This window comes from Telopea speciosissima, chromosome 4 (assembly GCF_018873765.1).
Source record: "Telopea speciosissima isolate NSW1024214 ecotype Mountain lineage chromosome 4, Tspe_v1, whole genome shotgun sequence".
Lineage (NCBI taxonomy): Eukaryota > Viridiplantae > Streptophyta > Magnoliopsida > Proteales > Proteaceae > Telopea > Telopea speciosissima.
This window is the reverse complement of record NC_057919.1, coordinates 36112591-36121213: the sequence shown is the minus strand read 5'-3', so window position 1 is coordinate 36121213 and position 8623 is coordinate 36112591. Positions and strand designations below refer to the sequence as shown.

General features: G+C 37.2%; 1 long non-coding RNA gene across 1 annotated transcript; it reads right to left on the bottom strand.

Moving 5' to 3' along the window:
• Positions 1–4336: 4336 nt before the first annotated feature.
• LOC122660033 lies at positions 4337–8326 on the bottom strand. Its single transcript, XR_006332605.1, has 3 exons — positions 8315–8326; positions 5219–5221; positions 4337–4396 (listed from the first exon to the last, which is right to left on the bottom strand). It is a non-coding gene; the product is annotated as an uncharacterized LOC122660033 (long non-coding RNA).
• Positions 8327–8623: the final 297 nt, after the last annotated feature.

The following is an 8623-nucleotide window of genomic DNA, read 5'->3' as shown; positions in this document are numbered from 1 at the left end:
TTACCCTTTCCTTCTTTTTCCCCTTTTCTCCCCATCCCTTCCCCTAATTTGGATTATGCAATTTCGTTTTTGTAAATATTAGAATTTGCATATATTCCTTAATCCTTTAGAAGTCAAAACAAAAAATAATAATAATAATAATCATTCCCCGTATGGTTGTGTATCTAACTTCTTTTTATCTCTACAAAAAAAAAGATATTTTTAATTGTAATCTTGAAAAGCTCCATAGGATGTTTGACTTGACTGAACCACATGGACTGCTATCAGAATAATTAAGACAACTGTACAAGTAAAGGATCTGTTTTCTTTGTCAAATATCAACTTTTGACCCCAACTCAGTTGTATGGTCAAAATATATTTAACCATTTCCCTGGTTTACAACTTATTAGGGATCATTGCTTAGAGCAATGGTAAAAGGTTCAGGCTGCCAGGGCAAATTCACGGGTTCAAGTCTTGAGGCAGCCACCATGTGCGAAAATGCCAAAGATTAGAACCGTTACCATACACACCCTTCTCAAGACCCCACATAGGTGGGACTAGCATTGGGTAATGTCCCTTTTTCTCTTAAACTTTCAAGTCAGTTCTCAAAATAATTCACCATGGCGTTAAATTCTCTAAGACTAAAGCGCATAAGTAGAGGACAACAACTACTCACTTGGTTTATGTGGCTCCCACCTAAACAAGGTTCGAAAACTCGGTCTCGACCAGGTCGAGTTTTCCGAGATCTCAAGATCTCGGCAAGATAGTATTTTATTTATTTTTGTTTCGGAACAATGTTTCGGTGGGCAAATGACCATAGTTTGCTCCGAAACTTTATTGGAAGCTTGTTTTAGGTTTAATAAACATATTTAAAGGTTCAAATTGAAGAAAAAAAACATCCAATTTAGTGTTTTGGACCCTTGGTTGGCTATAAAGGCCAAACCCTTAATGTAATATTGTCTATTCTACATATTGTTTGAAAGTAAAACAAGTAAATTATGCAATAATGGATGAAGACACATAATCTTGAAAAGAAATAGTTAAAGACTTAAAGTTTCTACTACAAACTACATTACTTACTAGTTACAACAGTAAACAATAAGTGAAAAATACATAACATAAGTCCCCAGTCTCAACTCCCAACAATAAGTCACTAATACCAACTACCAAGTACAGTGAACAATAATAAATAAGTCCCCCAAGTCCCAAGTCCCAAGTCCCAAGTCCCAACAAGTGACTGCCTATTGACATGAACTATGACGTGGAGGATTGAGTCCACTTATGGTTCGATTGAGACGACGTGCATTGTCCTTTCTCTGCATGACATATGAATGTCATTTCATATTGTTCGAGAAGAAACGACAGTAGTCCTCCACAGCTGCACTATAAATGGTCTCATCTACATACTGCATAAAACCTATCCTAGGGTATAGGTCACCGTAATGTGAAGAACCAGTCATTGAGCCACTCCCATAAGATCCATACGAATGCATCACCATAATGCAATGGTTGCCTGTGCTGCCCTACCACCAAGGAACTCGACTCCCTCCATCCAAACCATTCTTCATATGCAAACATAGCACTGAGTTCAGTCTTTTTTGTCTCAAAATTCTTTAGTGCAATGTAGTTTGTCACGAATCTGGTGATTCCGAGCCTAACCAAGTCCCCATCACACTTCTCCCTAAGCTCATTCAGTGCAAACCCATGGTTGTAAACAAAAATGCTCACTTGTCTAGCTCTCTCAACAACAGTCTACACCAATTTTAGCTTTTCCATGTCCTTTAGCATCAAATCACTGCAATAGGCTAAACAAGGAGTCCAGAAGAGCCGGTATTTTTTGTTGTTCATCATCTTTTGGCCAGCCTTCTTAAAGTTTCTTCCGTTGTCCGTCACAATCTGAACAATATTCTCTACTCCCACATCCTTAACAACCTCCTTTAACAACATATATATATATATATATATATATATATATATATATATATATATATATTATATATTTTGCATCTTTTTTCTCCTTAGATGGATCCACAAATTTAAGGAATACTGTCCTCCCATCACAGTAAACCATAAAGTTGATGATTTACTTTCTTATGGGCCCAGTCCAACTATCACACATGATCGTGACCCCGTACCTCTCCCCAATCACCCTCAGCTCATCTTTATATTCTTGTAACTCTCTTTTCTCTTTTGGTAAATACACATTCATCAGCTCAAATGCCACCCATCCAGTCAAGCCTAATAGGATTTCCCATTCGTCCTACACTCCTACCGAATCCCATCCTTGTAGATGTTAGAAAAGTATTGTGCCCATTTGATAAAAATACTAGATCCAACCTTGGGCCTAGGAAGTCAGTTAGGGATCTTCAATATGTGGTAATCTACTGTTTTCTTACAATTGCTAACCCCAAAAGCTCAAGCTTTTAAGTAGAGCGACAACAATGTATATCAACACCTCCCCACATGTGCAGGCTTGCACACACAAGGCCTTGCACGTGACACACTCACGCAGAAACACTATCATGTGGCACCAAAGAGAGAGTTTCAGGGAACCCATTGCACTTTCTAGAGATCGGACACTCGACCCCTCTACTCTGATACCATGTTACAACCACTTATCCCAAAAGCTTGAGCTTTTAAGTAAGGTGCAACAACAATGTATATCAACAACACTCTCTTGTTATCTTGAATGGAGTTTCCTGAGTGAATCAACCCTGTTGTTATTTTTCTTTTAAAAATAGTAGCTTCAGAGATCAGCTTCTGTCTAAAGGACATACTCTTTGCTAATTTGATGCAACATAGCTCATTGGGATCATCTCTCAATCAAATATTCTCCACTAAATTTTGAGTTTTTGTATGAATTTTTTGAAAATATCATTTACTAATTATGATCAGTGTAGGGATTTCAGATTTTCTTAGGCCCCACTATTTGTATTGCTTTGGAGTGCTACTAGACATCCAGGGCCATAGTTGTCAAGGCATTGCCTAGGCGTCCAGGAGGAAATATGGGTACTAAGCGGGGCTACGCTTACCTTGAGTCATGAATGGCGGTCGCTTTGACCATCTAGGCGTCGCCAAGGCGGTTAAAGCGATGCCTTGGTGCACCATATGGTCAAGTCGACCGCCATTCGTGACTCATGTTTTATTTTTTGATTTTTTTAATGTATTTTATTTTATTCTTTTTGTTTGATTTTTATTGGTTTGTGTTTAAGGATTTTAATGTACACTGCTACATGGGATAAATAAGCTTTAAAACTAAAAACTAGTAAAAAGTAAAATCCCTAAAACAAACTAAAACCCTCGACTCCTCTCTGGCCTCTACACAACAGCAAGTCTACAACTCTGAGTACTCGAGTAACTCGACTCTTCGTCTCTTCCAGTTTCGGCAAGGCGGCAACAATAGCTCAACTCTTCCCGTCTTCCGGCAAGGTAAGTCCCTACTCCGGCTGTCCCTAGTCTTCTTCTTCTTCTTCTACTTCTCTGTAACTCTATTTTCCTTTTTTTTTTTAATTTTAACACCTGCTACTGCTTCCCCCCAACAACAACTCGACTCTTCCAGTTCTGGCAACAGAAACTTGACTCATCCGGCAAGGTAAGTCCCTACTACAGTACTCCATAGTCTTCTTCTTCTCTGTTTGAGTGTTTTCCCTTTTTTTAAAAAAAATTTAACGCCTGCATCTTTGTTTTTTTTTTATTTTAACGCATGCTGAAGCCTTCTTCTTCTCTTTTTTTTTTGCTTTTTTAATTTTAACGTCTGCTGCAACCTACTTCTTCCCTTTTTTTTTTTTTTTTGGCTTGATTAACTGCTGCTTCTTCTCTGTTTTTTTTTTTTTAATTGCTGCTTCTTCTTTGTTTTTTTTTTTTTTTTGCTTGGTTAATGCTGCCTGCTTCTTCTCTGCAACGCACTAAACTGCTGCTTCTTCTCTATTCTTATTTTTTTTCTTGGTTTGCTGCCTGCTTCTTCTCTGTAACGCACTAAACTATACTGCTGCTTGTTCTCTGATTTTTTTTTAACTGCTACTTCTTCTCTATTCTTTTTGTTTTTTTGCTTGGTTAATACTGCCTACTTCTTCTCTGTAATGCACAAAACTGCTACTGCTTCTCTAATTTTTTTTTAAACTCCTGCTTCTTCTCTGAATGAATCACTGAATTATGATGATTAATGCAATTATACATCTAGCTCTATAATCTGTTTTTTTATTTTATTCTTGGTAATGAAATTCTTTATAGTTTATTAGTTTATGTCTTGATTTTTGACTTTTTTGTAGTTACTTTTACAATGGATGGCAATGACACTCAGGGTAATATTGCTAGTAGTGGGGCTGATAACGGCAGTAGTGCAGGGTATGATCCATTCAAAGACCCAAAGAAGGCCAAATCAAATGACCCAGGGTGGAAGTATGGGTATTGCCCTAACCTTACAGACAAAAACCTTGTCAAATGCAATCTGTGCAAAAAAAGATCTCAGAGGGGGGATTAAAAGGATAAAGCAACATTTGGTGGGTGGATATGGAGATGTTGCAAAGTGCACCAACACAACTACAGCAATTGCTCAAGAGATGAATGCAACTTTAATACGTAATAGGAAGAAGAAGTTAATAGATATATTGGATGATGATGATGAGGGAGGATAGACAAATGTAGAGGTTGATGAGCAGAATCAGTAGATACAGTCTCAGTCTGGTCCTGGTAGGTCCCAGTCTTCTACCAAAGTTTTTCCAAGCTCTGGGACAGTTGCAAACAAAAAGATGTATGCCATAATTCAGCCACAAGTAAGGGGTCCCATGGATGCTCATGTGAGACGGACCCCTAAACAAGTGGTTGCTAACAGGAGACTTAAAGGTTGTAACTAGACTACAATAGAGAACCGGATGAGATCAGCTGAAGAGAAAAAAAGAGTTGATAATCATATTGTAGATTGGCTTTATGAGTGTAGAATTCCATTCAATGCACTAAAGGCAAGAAGTTTTGAGGTGAAGATTGAATCTGTTGCACAGTATGGGTCAGGATATATGCCCCCTACTTATCATGAAGCGAGGGTGCCTTTGTTAAAGTCGGCAAAGGAGAGAACTGCAGAGATGAAAAAGACCTATGAAGGGTATTAGAAGCTGTTGGAACCACTTGCTCTAAAAGAGCGATCTTGTAGGAAAGGGAGGAAACAATATGTATATCATATAGGAGCTCTAACACGGCAGACTATCCAAAGGGGAACACGGGTGGATAAATAATTTTTTAACACCTGCTTGCTCCCAGGGAGACTCGATACCGTGACCCCTGCCTGCTCTAATACCATGTTGGAACCACTTGCTCTAAAAGGCCGACCTTGTAGGAAAGGGAGGAAACAATATGTATATCATACAGGTGTTCTAAAATGGCTGACTATCCAAAGGGGGACACGGGTGGATAAATAATTGTTTAACAAAAGCAATATGGATGTGCACTCATGTCTGATGGACGAACAGATAAAAAGAGAAGACATTTGATCAATTTCCTTGTCAACTGTCCAGAGGGGACTTATTTTATAGGTTCTGTTGATGCATCGAGTTATGTACAAGATGCAAATATGTTGTTTCAATTGTTTGATAGCAAGGTAGAAGAAATTGGGGAAGAATATGTTGTGCAGATTGTTACAGATAATGCTATCAATTATAAAGCAATCGGTGCATTGTTGATGGAGAAGAGGACTAGGCTATATTGGACTCCTTGTGCAGCCAATTACATTACCTTATGTTGGAAGATATTGATAACTTGAAGGCATACAAGAAGGTGATAGTGAAGGCTAGGAAAATAACAACATTCATCTACAGACACACATGCCTTCTAGATGCTATGAGAGCTAAAACAAATGGATCTTGTGAGGGCTACTGTAACTAGATTTGCAACTTCATTTCCGACACTGCAGAGCTTATTGAGGCATAAGGATAACTTGAGGCATTTATTTATTTCTAATGAATGGAAGAATTGTAATTTAGCAAAGACAGAGGCAGGAAAGAAAGTGGTTGAAACGGTCTTTGCTACTACATTTTGGAATGGTGTGGAAGACTGTATTAGAGCATCAAAACTGCTTATTGTTGTTTTGAGGATTGTAGATGCTGATGAGAAGCCTGCCTTGCCTGAAGTCTATGTTGCCATGGAAGAGGCTAAAAAGATGATTAAGGAAAATTTTGGGGATAAAGAGACGTTATGGAAGAAAGTCATAAATATTGTTAATAGGCGATGAGAGTGCCAGCTGAAGTGCCCATTATATGCTACTGCATTATTTCTTAATCCTGGAAAGTTTTATCAGTATACAGAAACTGAGGATTATCAAATGAGATAGACTTTATAAAGGGTTTTTAATCAAGTCACTTCAAGACTAGTGCCCGATCCATCTTTACAAGATAAGATATTACATCAGGGTGGTGAATATAGAAATGCTCGAGGTCCTTTTTCAAGCAGTATGGCCATTAGACAACGGACAGCCATGAGTCCTATTAAGTAGCTAATTGCCTAATTGTTTTATATTATTTAGTTATTTTGTTTGTAGTTTGTACCTACTTTGTATGATATATTAATCCAATTTTCTCTTATATTTATCCTTTATAGTTCTTCGGTGGGATACACATGGAGGTGTTGCTTTTGAGCTTTCAATGATTGCACAGTGTTTACTAGGCCTTTGTTGCACCTCTTCTAGTTGCTAGGGCAACTGGAGCACATTTGATTTTGTAAGTATTTAGTGGTTACATTTATTTATTTTATTTTTAGACTTTTAATTTTGTTATTAGTTTATAGAAGAATGACTTGGGATCCTCTCTTGAATTCAGATTCACACCAAGAAGATGAATAGACTAGAACATGAACGTTTGAATGATTTAGTCTATGTTCAATACAATTGCCGCCTTCAAAAAAAGTTTCGACAAAGGCGTAAGGAGAACAGAAATTATGATCCCCTAGTGCTTGATGAGCTAGACTGGTTTAGTGAGTGGATGGTTAGTCAACAAATGGATGATTTAGTCCATCCCTAGGATGATCTCACATGGGGCACTGCTGATAGAGTAATGGGGGCATCTACATCATTTGAAGGCCAAAACCGATCAAGGAGAGCTCAAACATCAACCTTTGGAGGAATCAACCCCTGCACACGTCGTAATAGAGGGACGGCCCGGACGACTGTTGTTGAAGATGATTCAACATCAGATGGAGATATGGTAGAAGAAGATGTGAATGATGGCGAGGATGTCGTAGATGATTTTAGAGAAAGGGCATGTGGTTCCATGGAACAACAAGAAGAAGATCATGATCAATAACCAACTGCTAATTTACTAAATGATGATTTTGATTAAATCATTTGACATTTGTATTTGGATATTATGGATATTTTAAGTCTTTGACATTGACACTTAACTTGACTCTTGAGTCGTAGATGATTTTGGAGAAAGGGCACATGGTTCTATGGAACAACAACAAGAAGATCATGATCAACTACCAACTGCTAATTTACTTAATGATGATTTTGATTGAATTATTTGACATTTGCATTTGGATATTTATGGATATTTTGAGTATTTGACATTGACACTTAACTTGACTCTTGAGTATTTGAGAATTTGAGTATTTGATTGCTTAAACTAGGATATTTTGAGTCTTTCATATTCTTCGTCTTATTTCCTTTTTCCCCCCTTAATTTGATTTATTTCTTCTTTCTTCTCTATTAATTATTTTTAACAGTTAACATGCTTACTTGCATTGTTAATTTTTAGGATTGATATATGGAGTCATGGACAACATGAACATCCTGATTCTTGACAGTTGACATCTTTTCAATTTTTTCATTTTCTTGGTAGCATCCTGGTTAAGGTATGCTATGCAACTCTGTCTTTTATGAAATGATGATAATAGTTAGTTCTTTATCTAGGACTTAGTGATTGCTGATTAGTGATTAACTGATTACTAAATAAGAGAATGTTGATTAGTCATTGGTGATTTTGTGCTATGTCTTTTAGTTTCTTAATTAATTTATGGTGTTTGATTATTCTGAATTTTTATGTGTCATGTATGATTTTTCATTTTGATGACTTGAGGTAGCTTAAATTTAATTTTTAATGATATAAGGTATGATACTATGATGCATCATGCCATCATGTATTGAGTGTTTTGGGGGGGAGGGGAAGGGGAAAACTAACACTAGACCGCCTTTACCGCTTAGACGGCCACTTTACTGCCTAAGCGCTTAGATAGGCCTCACCGCCTTGGACCGCCATGACATCTATGTCCAAGGCCATTACAAGAGATGATCACAGCTCTTCATCAACTCTCTAAACGCTATTTTACGTACCAACAATTAATGAGTTTTAACTAGAGAAGAATCTCATACAAAAACTTGGCGAAACCTCAAAAGATGCAATGTAATTCCTATCATAATCATATACATTTCAAAACTCCAAATATAAATTTCAACATCATCTTTCCTCACTGTTTAACATAATTAAAATCATACAATAGAACACTTGGCAAGTAAACAAAATGAACCTTTAGTGCTTTCTTGGCTCTAATTTCCACAGTTCAAATACCGAAATATGCCAAGCAAGAAAGACAGGAAATAAAAAGTAAATTAGTTTAAAAACTAACTTGTTGCCACCATCTTCGCTGACCTGGTTGCCAAACT